Source organism: Festucalex cinctus, chromosome 20 (genome assembly GCF_051991245.1).
Source record: "Festucalex cinctus isolate MCC-2025b chromosome 20, RoL_Fcin_1.0, whole genome shotgun sequence".
NCBI lineage: Eukaryota > Metazoa > Chordata > Actinopteri > Syngnathiformes > Syngnathidae > Festucalex > Festucalex cinctus.
This window is the reverse complement of record NC_135430.1, coordinates 1,532,180-1,546,994: the sequence shown is the minus strand read 5'-3', so window position 1 is coordinate 1,546,994 and position 14,815 is coordinate 1,532,180. Positions and strand designations below refer to the sequence as shown.

At 39.9% G+C, this 14,815-nt stretch overlaps 1 protein-coding gene across 3 annotated transcripts in view; it reads right to left on the bottom strand.

The window, feature by feature from the left end:
* abcd3a (ATP-binding cassette, sub-family D (ALD), member 3a) overlaps positions 1-14,815 on the bottom strand; it is a 301,524-nt gene that overhangs the window by 52,468 nt on the left and 234,241 nt on the right. The window lies entirely within an intron of this gene.

Here is a 14,815-nt window from a genome sequence, read left to right as displayed (position 1 = left end):
CGAGTTAGGGCCCGAGCAGCTACCTCTGCCATCTGCTGGCCATAGTTAGTGGGTGTTTTTGATTTCACAACTCATTGCGCTGCACTTGGACGTTGCACTTACCACTGATATATTCACACAAAAAAAAAAAAAAAAGTAGTTGACGTCACTTAACATTTATGGCGGCATACATCGTGATTTTACTAAACGACATTAAACGGTTTTGGCGGTCAAAGAGTTAAACATTTGAAAACATGATGTATGAATGCACAATAGCTGTGCAACTATAAGTGTTATTTTCTTTTATCAGGCATGAAAACGGGTCAGGGGTGAAAAAGGTGAGAAGCATGGGCGCACTGGGAAGTAGGGATCATGGCACGTGGATCATGATGTGGGTGTTAGTTCTGGGGGGGGGGGTGGCTAATTTAAATGTTCTAAATTATAAGGCAGCAAGTAAAACTGTTTGAAAACATCTTTGCAACCTTTATCAGACCACGATGAAAACATAACCTGCACTGCATTCACTCACAAGTAGGGATGGGTACTTTCGCATCTGGACCCGCTCTCCAACTCTCGGTACCTAGGAATCAATAACGGTTGCGAACAGTCCTAATGGGGAACCGCACGAATGCTATTTTTTGACCGCAAGGCCACTTGACTTCAGCAGCTTAAACCCGGAAGTGGGTCAGAAAGAAGCTCGCTCATTGACGAGCCATGCAAATAGTGCTTGTTTTGTTCTCGTTTATCGCCGGAAAAACATGTCGAGTAAACACAGCTGTTATGGAACTTGAAGAAACCACTCAAGACACTACAACCGTCCACATATTATATTCTTTGTTTCCCGAATCTAAAAATTCAGTCATGAATCTGAACGGGACGTCCAAAAGAGCAGTTTAGCGAAGTGAAGCTTTTTACCTTAATAGTAATATGTCGGGTCTTTTCTGAATTAAGGTAATGACTTTATACGCAGTAAGGATATAATAATTGAAAGAATTGAGGTATAGCGAGTGTTGTTGGTTGTGCCCAAGAGACATATGCACACACATGCTACACACATACACAAAAAAGCAATAAAAATTTACCCCCAACAACTATCAAAGATGTAACACAACCAGATATGACAGACAGGGCATATGGTGGTAAAAGGATAGCTTGTTGAAACTTGAGAATGTCAGTGTCAGTTACGTAGGACGATGTTTTGAGGGGGAGCAAAAAAAACTTTCCCTGTGGATCAGGTCGTCTCTTTTCCTCGTCTTTTTCAGCCCCTCTACGCGCAAGCCATCTCTTCAATTTAACATTAGTATGTTCTATGACGTCTACACCAGTGAATTTGGCACCAGGGATATCATTCTCGGACAGAATTAGTAGATTACGGCAGTAGACATCTCGCTAGTAGACTGTTTACATCCATTCTAGCATGACTAGTCAGCCGAGTTTGACTCTCCTCCCTAGATTCATGACTATTAATTAACTCATTTACTCCCAATAACGTATAAATCCGTTTTTATTTTATGTTCTAAGTGTCCCAAAGACGTATTTATACGTTTTTTGTTTTTTTAATGCTAGAGCATACAGAAGGCTTTGATGCAGCCTCTCAACTGCAAAGAACGGTTGCAGAAATGGTAGTTTTTGGTACTTTTGTTCCGTTTAATTTATTTCACAATAAAATAATAATAAAAAAATAAAAACATTCACTTCAACAACTATTACTATTACTATTACTAAATACAATTTGACAAACAATTTGCAGATGACAAACATTTTCTGTTCTGGGGACAATGTGCAGCAGCTTGTGGAGGTGGTCACCAAAGAATTACATAAACACAGCTACCGTGTCAAGGAGCTCATTATGCGGTTGGCAAATGGAACACTTTCCTTTAATGTACAAGGGACACCATATTCACAATTTCCCGGATTTTGAGATCATGAGACGTCGTCAACTTTTCAAGGACGCAAGGAAGAAATTGAAGGCTGCAGGTCATCGCAGGGGTTTCATCTATCCTGCGCGTCTTCGGGTTACCCATGGTAACATGGCAACTACGTTCAACGCACCGGAGGAAGCGAAGATCTTCGCGGACAGCTTGGGTGACCAACAAGGACAATTGAAGAGAACTTTGGGCCTGAACACTGATGATGTCATGTGTCATGTGATGAGGGTTGGACTCCGCCAAGGTTGCCCTTTGTCACCGATTCTGTTTATGGAAAGAATTTCTAGGCGCAGCCGAGGCGTTGAGGGGTTCCGGTTTGGTGGCCAAAGCTTTTCAGCTCTGCTTTTTGCAGATGATATCGTGCTGTTGGCTTCATCAAGCCAGGCTCTCCAACTCTCACTGGAGCGGTTCGCAACAGAGTGTGAAGCGGTTGGGATGAAGATCAGCACTTCCAAATCTGAGACCATGGTCCTCAGTCGGAAAAGGGTGGTGTGTCCTCTCCGAGTCGGGGATGAGATCCTACCCCAAGTGGAGGAGTTCAAATATCTTGGGGTCTTGTTCACGAGTGAGGACAGGATGGAGCGGGAGATCGACAGGTGGATCGGTGCAGCGTCTGCAGTGATGCGGACTCTGTAACGGTCCGTTGTGGTGAAGAAAGAGCTGAGCCAAAAGGCAAAGCTCTCTCTTTCTTTATCTACATTCGGTCCTTGGAGATTCTCTGGTTATATTAAATGATCATTCCAGGTGGCATTTTGTAAAGTAGGATATTTTTTTAGATAAAGAAAATACATCCTGTTTTTGAGTTAGTTGGATATATCCTCCTTGTTGATTTCAAAGACACGTTGGTGTCTTATATTTTTAAGGTCTATATGCTTTAGGTGTTTTGTTTTATTGAATTTTTTTTTATCCTGTTCGGAGTACACTTTAGAAAGTAGTTAATTGTGTTTTTAACAGCTTAGTTGTTTAAAGGGATTACAACACAGTATTTTGGTGCAATTGCTTACATAAATATAAAGAAGCTCTCACTTTACCTAAAACTAATGATCTCTCTAGAATTATTGGACTTAATAAAAATAACTCTAAATACTGATTTGATACTGTAGCAATGTTAATGCAACAGCAGCCGATATCACAGACTTTTTTTTATGCAAATCACGTCACAGATTTTATGCAAAAGAGCCATCTTATTAAAGATGAGATTATGGGCTCTGAACATAAATCTCAGTTAAATCGTGCAGTGTCTGGTGTTAATAGTGACAGCCCGGCTAACAACTGTCCGGCAGTGCTCGCTCGCTCTCGCTCTCTCGCACTCTCTCTCTCTCGCTCTCTCGCACTCTCTCTCTCTCTCGCTCTCTCTTTTTTAATATCTCTTGAAAACCGTACACACTTGTTTAGTTGTTTAGTGTGGCAAAACAAACAACTAGCATTCTTGAACCGCTTCGGGGCAAACTGGTTAAAGAATTGTTTACGATCTTGGGTCCTTCCATTTGAAATATAAACTTATCACTTTCTGCTGGCACTGTTCCAGTAGCTCTTAAAACTGCTGTTATTCAACCTCTACTTAAATGACCTAACTTCGACCCAGACAGCCTCTGTAATTATTGGCCAGTATCAAATCTACGATTTATTGCAAAAATACTTGTCGCGCAGCAGCTGAATGATTACATGGCCGTTAACAATCAATATGAACCTTTTCAGTCTGGATTCAGGGCCGTTCACTCTACTGTTACAGCCCTTGCTAAAGTGACTAATGATCTTCTCCTAGCAATGGAGTCCAATATCTCGTCAGTTTTATTATTACTTGATCTTAGTGCCGCCTTCGATACCATCGATCATAATATTCTACTAGAACGCCTCCAAACATGCATTGGTATTTCAGGCTGAGTACTCTCGTAGTTTCGTTCGTACCTCTCAGAGAGAACGCACCATATAATCCATGGCAATGCGACCTCTGAGCTCTGTAACGTTACGTGTGGAGTCCCACAGGGGTCAGTTCTTGGCTCTCTCGTTTAGCATTTATATGCTTCCGCTTGGCGATATTATACGTAGATATAACAAACGTTCACTGTTATGCTGACGATAGTGAATTATATTTACCTATAGAAATAACAAATCTGCAAAATTGCAGTAATCTAGAGGCGTGCATCAAACATCAAACAATGGATGTCGTTTAATTTTTTGCTTCTTAACCCATATAAAACTGAGATGTTGATTGTCGTTCCCGCTGGTCATCGGCACCTGTTGACGAACACCTCTCTAAACCTTGATAAATGTACTATTAGCCAAAGTGACTTAGCAAAAAATCTCGGCGTTATTTTTGACGCAACTCTCTTTTCAAATGCACATTAAAAATCTTACTAAAACTGCTTTTTTAATCTTCATAATGCTAAAATTCATTCTATTTTGTCTGATGGTGATGCAGAGATTATAATTCATGCGTTTGTTACGTCGCGCCTTGACTACTGTAGTTTTACTTTCTGGTCTTCCCATGACCAGCCTTAAAAGTCTGCTGTTAGTTCAAAATGCAGCAGCTAGACTTTTGACGCGGACGAGAAAGTTCGATCATATTACCCTGATACTAGCCAACTTGCATTGGCTTCCCGTCCTCCTGAGATGCGATTTTAAGGTCTTGTTACTTCCATATAAAATATTACATGGCTTGGCGCCTTCCTATCTCATCAATTTAATAGCACCGTACGTTCCGACACGAAACCTTAGTTCGCAATACGCTTGTCTATTGACGATTCCAAGAGCCAAAAAGAAGTCAACGTGTTCAAGAGCGTTTTCAATCGACGCTCCAGTACTCTGGAATGCCCTACCCTCGGAGGTCAGAGCTGCTACCTCTGTAGAAACGTTTAAATCGCGTCTTGTTTTACGGGTTCTGCGCTGGTTAGTCGGGATGAGATCCGGGGCGGACCATTACCATTACCTTGAAGATGCTGTTATGGAGATAGCTGCTCGATCTGCCAAGTCTGTCCACGTCCTGCCAAGTCTGTCCACGTCCTGCCAAGTCTGTCCTGCTAAGTCTGTCCACGTTCTGCCAAGTCTGTCCTGCCAAGTCTGTCCACGTCTGTCCACATCCTGCCAAGTCTGTCATGTGTGTCCATGTCCTGCTAAGTATGTCCTGCCAAATCTGTCCACGTTCTGCCAAGTCTGTCCACATCTGTCCACGTCCTGCCAAGTCTGTCCATGTCCTGCCAAGTCTGTCCACGTCATACCAAGGATGTCCACGTCATGCCCAGTCTGTCCACGTCAGTCCAGTCATGTCAACAAGCTTCCCCTTTCCCAGTCAAGTCTTGGTGCCCTGTCCTCAAGACCGGGCTGGTCTTGGATGACGACCCACTTCCCTGTCGACGTCTTTTGCAGTGCTTCAACTTCCTCAATGGACTTTTGCACTATTCTAGTTACTAATGCTTAGTATCATAAACTATGTAAATTGTTGCCCATTCGGCATCCATTGCAGCCTGGCCATCCTGGAAGGGGAATTACCACATCTGCGGCCCCTTCTCAAGGTTTCTTTTTTTTTTTTTCCCCCATGGTGATTTTTTATTTTTTAGTTTTTTCCTTGCCCTTTTGTGATTTGATCAGGGGTTGTTGTCGTTGTCAATTGTAGGCGTGTGAAGCCCTTTGAGACCTTTGTGATTAAGGGCTATATAAATAAACTTGACTTGACTATTTTAAGTACTTTAAACAGTTAACTATAGGCATATAATGATTAAATCTTACTTTTGACACCATAGTGATGTAATTTTTAATGAAATATTAGGTGTTCTACTGGTTAATTTTCTAACGTGGAAGTAAAACGCCCGGTTCAGTAAAACCCCACCTCTCCCCGTGTAATTGCCGCGCCCCCGGTGAGCCGACTGCGATGTGCTGTTGTACGCTGAGTTTGAACACTCCTCTGAGTATGCCACGCAACATGACGCAAGCCAATTCTTCAATAAACATTTGAAACAAAATGGCTCCTTCCTGCAAGAAATCGTGGAGGGCAGGAGAGAGAAGAAGAAAAAAGAGAAAAGGAGGAAAGGAGAAAGGAGGAAAAAAAAAACATGGGCTGGTTTCGAACCAGGGACTTGATATTTACAGAGCAAGCACACTAACCATATATTATTCGTTCAGCTAGGTTTAAAAATGCAAACGTTTTACTTATAGTTTACACAAGTATCAGCCAGAACCTTTCTGGGATTTTAAGACAGCCAATTGTCACTGCAAATGTGAAGGATAATTGATTGCTTTGAATTCATTCGGACAGAATGTTGACTGATAAAGGCTACTTTTGTCACTATCCCATCGAGATCTCAGAGAAGGTGGGGGCGGGTCTGCAGAGCGGTACGGGGGGGTGTCTGCACCTTATGACGAAAAAAGTGCAAACAGATTGTTTCGCAGGCTGGGATGGGCTGGAACTTGGATAGCAGAATGACCTAGAATTTCTCAGAGAGGGGCAAATGGAGGAAAACACCACTTCTGTCATGTGTTTGGTGAGGAATTAGGATTTTTTTTTAACACGGCTAAAAGCACCAAAAAGTTGATTTTTCATTTTGCTGTCCCTTTAAATATTGATGTTGAATGTGTAAGTGTGGAGCTTTCATTTTTAAGGAAACCTATTTTTATTGTTTCCATTTTATAATTAGCCTATATTGAGTCAGAGTGTTGAGAAAAATGCTGAACATTTCCAAGCATTTACAAGCACTTTGTAGCCAATATTTGCTGCATAGCATAAAACTAAAGGAACAAAGGTTATAGTAGTAGGCTAGGTATCAGAAGTCTAAGATTCGGCTCAGGAAGAGAGGAGGCAGAAACTAGAATTTGCTTTTGGTAATTGCACCATGCATTAAATTATAATGTGGAAATCCTTGTGGACAAATACAAATATACAATATATGTACAGTGAAAAATGAATGGCCATTCAATGCAAACAATAAAAATTCTCAATCATTATTTCCCATAGAAAAGACTTTTTTTTTTTTTATTAAGGCACATATTGAAATATCTAATTGCCAAAACTTTGAGATGTAGAGTAGACTAGAGTGCAAGTGGTGAAACTGTGCGTGGCCGGCTACGAGAGCCGCCTACCAGCACAAACGGAGCAGGTTGTTGGGGTTCCTGGCAGGAACCTCCAATGGCTTAAGCTGGGTTCAGTCTTCTGTGTTGAATCTTCCTGGGCATAGCTCACCGAATTCAAAGCCTTGCCAGCTCAACTTTTGTGAGAAATGTGATGGTCAAACGACGCAGACCGGCACTGGCAATTAGGGATGTAACGATATCCATACATCACGATATGATATTATCACGATATGAAGGTCACGATACGATAATTATCACGATATTGTGGGGACGTTGGTGATATTTAAAAAAGATCACAATATTCTAAAAAAAAAAAAAAAAAAAAGAGCTCATACTAAAAAAAAAAAAAAAGCACAACATTATGCTTTTGTACATAACAATGCATATAAACCACCTACAATCTCTAATAATATTGAAGCTCTTACTTGCTAATGCATGCACACATTGATCGCTTCACAAGCAAATTAGGTTCCCCTTCATTGACAATTAGCATAGATTTTCGACATAGAAGGCCAAAACATCACAAATGAAAATTAAATTGCACTAATAAAATAACCACTAGAGGGTACTAGAACTTCACAAATGGAAATCAACCTGACTTTTTTTAACAGATGTGTTCCTTTTAAATATTGTGAACATGACGACGACGATATTGTGGCAGATTTAATATCACGATATCACGATATTGCCCTTATCGTTACATCCCTACTGGCAATCGGCTCTCGAGCAGCAACAAACATATGCCCCCTCGCGTCCCCTGGCGACTCCCTTACTCCGGCCCATAGGCGGTTCTTATTGGTCGATGCAGTCACATGACCGCATGATAGAATGCAGCAGTTTTTTATGTGACTTTTTTATGTGCAAGGCTGAAGCCATCCTTAATGGTTGTCCGCTTACCGCATCTTCTAACAATCCAAAATGATCTTGTGGCGTTCGTCGCGAATCAGTATCTGCCTGAGCTCTAACCATGCCAGAGGCGGGCGAGAGCGTCGAGAAACTTCGCATGAGGTGACGTTGTTGCGATTGTGGACGATTTAGCACAAATAAATTCCTAGGTCGTAGGCAAGGTCATCGACACGATGCCGGATGAGTGTTGATATTTATGTCGGGCTTGCCTGAAGACCAAGACTTGCAAACAACGGTATCATTGGACTGTTATCTGTACAGACTGTCATAATTGTTTCTATAGATAGAGAATTAGGGGCCGGGTTATGTATGGGTTACAGGCCAAAGGATATGTCATACACAATGCTCTAGTTATGATGCTATTCTTTCTTTATGATGTAAGCTGTTCTTTATGCTGATGTATGTTGTGTCCAATAAGAAGCTCAGTCAGGCATTGTTGAGGTGCGGAGGCACACGATTCTCTTACTGTGTGTCTCAATGTTATTGTCTGTTTTGTTTAGTAATTAAATCAGTCTTAAAAATCATGAACAGACTCAACTGAATTACTACCAACCAGGATAAAGTAGAGTAGGGCTGGGAAAAAAAAGTTGAATTTAAAAATAGGTTCGACAGGAAAAATTTAAGTCGACGCTCCGCCCGGAACCATGTTTGCGCCACCGCGGTCCATGTTTTACACGGACCTTTTATGCCTACACGCAAGTGTGTTGTACATGGAGGGGGACAGAGTTAAAAAAAAAAAAAAAAAAAAAAGACTCCTGGCATTCCCCTAACAAAACAAAGAGTTTGGGAGCATTTCAAGAAGATTGAGAGGACAAATAGTTATTTGCAAATTGTGCAAAACAACAATGGCGTACCATAGCAGTCAATGATGCAGCATTTTAAGGGAAACATGCATATGCAGTGCTTAAAGAAACCAGAGCAAGGTAAGTTTAGTTATTATTACAATTATCATTATTATTATTATTATTAGTAGTAGTAGTAGTAGTAGTAGTGTGATAATATTGCTATTTAGAACGCAATGCACTGCACTGTATGGTGACTGGAAGTTGCCGCTTAGACGATTGCGAGTAGCAATGCATTGCTAAGCTAACCGTCTATAAGGGTGTTCCAAAAGTCTTGGGCACATTTTGACATTGAATATCTCGGAAACTATTAAGGATATAAAAAAAAAAAAACATCTGGTAAATTCAGGAAGCTTGTAATCAAAATTTTTACATGGAATGTTCAGACTCTGTCTGGCAGTCTTGTGTTCAAAAACTGTTCAGAGGGGCATAAGCTGCCATAATGGCACAACTTTTATCTTACTACCATTCATAGTTAAGGAGATATGGGGACTTCAAATGTCCCCAAGACTTTTGGAACACCCTGTATTTCCTTTCACACGCACGCACATTCGCTATGAGCCGCTACGGGTAACGAACGGTCGGGAGAGTAACAAAAGTCCACATTGAAGGACGTTGACGAACACTGTGTGTGTGCGCATGTGCGGGTCTATGTGTGCATGTTCACCGCAGTTAGACTGTAAATGGAAGACTATTATTGTACAGGAAATATAAGGAACAATTGGTATTTATATCCAGATTATCCACTCAATTCAACACACGAACATTTGCAGCATCAAAACATAATAATTATTCTGTCTTCACTAGTGTTTAAGAACTAGCTCTACAGATAGCGAACAGCTTTTCCAATAAAGACCAGTAAGCCTCTTGCTGTTTTGGTAATTTACTGGATGAAACTGTAAAACTACAACATAAAAAAAAAAAAAGGTACATTACAATCACGTTATATAAAGTTTTAAACAATATAGATGCACATCATTTACTAAATATAGCTGCAAATCCTACAAAACGGTATCGTTAATAGCTGTTAGCATAATGCTACTTTACATGGGTGCTACCATCGAAATGCTACGCTAACTAGCGCCTAGTAACTGATGCCACATTGAAACTTAAAAAACAATTTAAACGTCCGATTCAATAACACATTACAGGTCAACACTCCTCAGAATAATATACTTATAGACAGATATTTATGGAGCCAAAATTAAACTCTCTAAGCTTTGCTTGTAGTAGAATGCACTACGGCAGCACTCGAGGGTCAAAACACACAAAGGCGCAAACATCACTTTCTCCACCAGAGGTTAGTACAAGCACTATCACTATTCAAAATCAGTGATTACGTCTGTATCATAAATGTGCATCACATGTTGTCAAACTAACTATTAATATCAATCAACATGCTTTTTCCCTTTCACCAGAAGGCAGTACAATAATAATAATAATAATAATAATAATAATAATAATAGTCGATTAGTCGTTAAAAATGTGAGAGGGAAGGTCGACTTTAAAAAAAGTGATTAGTGGCAGCCCTAGTACAGTTGATGCATGTAGTCAGGACTCGCAACAAACTGCACCAACAGTGATGCATCAAGAGGGGAAGCAGAATTGGTAGCAAAAAAGATCTTAAATTTATCCCTAAAATACGAGATAATCATCTCATGCGTTCGTATAAATGGAATTTCCAATATTTAGTTTTGATCGCTGAGTGTGATATGGTATAATTGTAAATATACTTCCGCATGATAAAGAAATAACGATAGGACCTACTACACTGTGGGTGACTGAATTCAGTATTTTTTAGGGAGCAGAAAGTAATCAATTCTAGTAGAAGAGTGAAATGAGAAAAAGGTGCGTCCTTTATCGTTAGCTGTTGAGCTTTCCACACATCAATAGTCAATTTGCTTACCAGGTGGGGGATTTATCTAAAATAGGCTTAAGATGAAAATTAAAATAACCTTTCATAGTGTGTTTTGAGCCAATGGCAATTATTTTTGAGAAGGCGGAGGAAACAAGACGTGTTGGATGTCCAGATGGGCTATAAATATTTCATATTGAGATTCTATAATTAGTGAATTATATCCATCAGCACTTCTGGACGCCACCATTTTGGAGTCTGAAAAATTCAGCTGGAGAAAAGACTCTCATAACGCATTGACTGTATTCAGTCAGATCTTGGGGATTTATTACAGAAATAAACTACATGTGAGCTGCTCTATTCCTTATTTTCTTCTAAAACAGACGTGGAGAAATTAATCTTTTGATGTTTGGTTTAAGAAGGCATAGGTGGAGATGGCCATTTAAATGTTGGTGCGGATTAAAAGCCATTTAAAAAAAAAAAATAATTTTATTTTTTATTTTTTAAGTCTTAGCAATGTATGTATGTGCAATGATTTTGAATGGAAAACGTCTGGTCCACGCTTTGACTGATATTTAATGATATTATTAGGGCCCGAGCAGCGACCGCTGCGAGGTCCCTATTGTTTTTCGATCGGATTATTATTATTAGGGCCCGAGCAACGACCGCTGCGAGGTCCCTATTGTTTTTGTAAAAATTATTATTATTATTAGGGCCCGAGCAGCGACCGCTATGAGGTCCCTATTGTTTTTGTAAAAATTATTATTATTATTAGGGCCCGAGCAGCTACCGCTGCGAGGTCCCTATTGTTTTTCGATCGGATTATTAGGGCCCGAGCAGCGACCGCTGCGAGGTCCCTATTGTTTTTGTAAAAATTATTATTAGGGCCCGAGCAGCGACCGCTGCGAGGTCCCTATTGTTTTTGTAAAATTTATTATTATTATTATTATTATTATTATTATTATTAGGGCCCGAGCGGCGGCGGCGGCGGTGCCGCTGCGAGGCCCTATTGTTTTTGTAGGAATTCTTCTTCTTCTTATTATTATTATTATTCTCCGCAAACAATCGCATTTTTGAGACGCTAAACGTGAACGAAAACTCACCAAACTTTACACGCACATCAGGCCTGGCGAAAAATTTGATATTTTAAAGTCGCCATACATGATAACAGAAAAATGGCTCCATAGCGCCACCTACATAGGTTAAACGGATCCCTGTCCCGCTACGATTGTCCTATGGCGACGAAAATTGTGTGGCACCCGTAGCACATCCAGATGAACAAAAACCTCTTTGATATGTGTACCCTAAAATAGACAGGAAGTGAGGTATGAGTATTTAAATGTCCAATTTTTGCCAATTTTTGCACATTTACAGGGGTCATACTTTTGCCCGCTTCTCCTACACGGTTAACCCGATTGACTTCAAACTTGGGATGTACCATCTCAACACCTGGGACAACATCATTGTGAAAAATGAAAAGTTTTTGATATACTATATGACGGCGGCGGCGCATCAAATTTAGAGTTTAAAAATTCTTACTTCACGAAGCATTGCCGGTTGTACGTTTAATCTAGAGCTACGAAAATTGGTACACATATGTAACAGGCTATGACCTACAAAAAACTCTTTTTGAACCATATGCTAAACCTAACAGGAAGTCCACCATTTTGATTTACTTTGGAATGTGTTGCCATTTTTTTGGGCCATTTCATAGGGGTCATATTTTAACAAACTCCTCCTACAGAGTTTATCCGATCATCTTCAAACTTGGTGTGATTCATCTTAAGATATTGAAAATGAAAAGTTATTGAAAGTTTTTTATTTCGTCACACGCTGTTGTCGTGGCATGCACTTTTTGCAAAGGAAAAAAATCATTCTTAACTCATTCACTCCCAACCATTTTCACTGAAGTGTTTTCCTGGATTTTGACTGATTTTGCAAGGCCCGCGAAATATTATGTTCTATTGCTATAAAAATATGGAACCAACCAAAAGAGAGATTAGTGTCTCTTCTTTTTTCAGGAAAAAAAAAGTATATTCCTATCTGTTTCCGCTGTGCAGCAATTTGCAATAGAACATAGCTAAGTTTCATCATTATTCACAATTCTGCTTAGAACTGTGGGGAAATCAGCTGTTTTAACATGGCCTGGTTGATCTCTTATACTCTGCTGCCACCCAACCATTTTCTGCAGTAGAGAGACTGCATGATAGCCTTCTCTATGCTCTGGCATAAAAAAACAACAACAACAACAACAACAAAAACGTATAAATACGTCTTTGGGACACTTAAAACATTTAAAATATGACGTATTTATACGTTTTTGGGAGCTAATGAGTTAATGAAGCATTCCCAGTTGTACGAAGCAGCTAGAGCGACGAAAAATTGTAGACATATGTAACAGCCCAGGATGTACAAAAAAAGTCTCTTGGTGCCATGTGCTAAACCCAACAGGAAGTCCCCCAGGGGCCGGGCATCACATTTTGAGCTAAAAAACTCCTCTTTAACGAAGCATTCCCAGTTGTACGTTTCACCTCGCGCTATGATAATTTGCAGGCATACATAAGAGCCCACGATGTACAAAAAAGTCTCTTGGAACCATGTGCTAAACCAAACAGGAAGTCCGCCATTTTGATTTATGATGGGATTTGTTGGCCTTTTTCAGGGGTCATATTTTAACGAACCCCTCCTACAAAATGTATCCGACTGTCTTCAAACTTGGTGTGTTTCATCTTAAGATGTTTAAGATGCAAAGTAATGGAAAGTTTTTTATTTTGTCACACGCTGTTGCCATAGCAATGCATTGTTTGCCAAGTGCTGCTTTTTTTTATTTTTATTTATACATGTTTGAAAACTCATGAAACTTTGCAAACACATCAGACTTGTCATGAACATGAATTTTTAGAGATTTATTGTGCAATTTGCAATAAATAGCGCCCTCTAGACATTTTTATGAAGCATTTCCGATTGTATGATTATGCTAGACCTACAAAAAAGTATTATGTAGCCATTTGCCAAACCAAAGAGGAAGTCCGCTATTTTGATTTTATTTTGGGAATTATACATCATTTTTGGCCTTTTTCATTAAACTTTGCACAGACAAGGCATGGAAAAAACTAACATTTTAAATGGTCCTTGTTCCATGTAACAGTACCCCAACGTGCCAGTACCCTGACGTGCAAGTAACCCAACGTTGTGCTCAATAGCCCCCTGTATGCATTTTTATGGAGCATTTCCAATTGTATGATTCAAGCGATACACAACTAAAGATGACTTGACCTAGATTTGTGAAAACTGGGAGGCATACCTATTAGCTTCGCATTTTTGAGACACTAAACGTGAACGTAAACTCACCAAATTTTACACACACATCAGGCCTGGCGAAAAATTTGATATTTTAATGTCGCCATAGATGATAACAGAAAAATACATAGGTTAAACGGATCCTTGTCCCGCTATGATTGTCCAAGGGCTATGAAAATTGTGTGGCACCTGAAGCACATCCAGATGAACAAAAACCTCTTTGATATGTGTACCCTAAAATAGACAGGAAGTGAGATATGAGTATTTAAATGTCCAATTTTGGCCCATTTTTGCACATTTACAGGGGTCATACTTTTGCCCGCTTCTCCTACACGGTTAACCCGATTGACTTCAAACTTGGGATGTACCATCTCAACACCTGGGACAACATCATGGTAAAAAAAATCTAAAGTTTTTGACATACTATATGACGGCGGCGGGGCATCAAATTTAGAGTTTAATAATTCTTACTGAACGAAGCATTGCCGGTTGTACGTTTAATCTAGAGCTACGAAAATTGGTACACATATGTAACAGACTATGACCTACAAAAAACTCTTTTTGAACCATGTGCTAAACCTAACAGGAAGTCCACCATTTTGATTTACTTTGGAATGTGTTGCCATTTTTTTTGGCCATTTCATAGGGGTCTTATTTCAACGAACTCCTCCTACAGTGTTTATCCGATCATCTTCAAACTTGGTGTGATTCATCTAAAGATGTTGAAATGAAAAGTTATTGAAAGCTTTTTATTTCGTCGCACGCTGTTGTCGTGGCATGCACTGTTTGCAAAGGAAAAAAATCCTTCTTAATGAAGCATTCCCAGTTGGACGAAGCAGCTAGAGCTACGAAAATTTGTACACATATGTAACAGCCCACGATGTACAAAAAAGTCTCTTGGTGCCATGTGCTAAACCCAACAGGAAGTCCCGCAGGGGCCG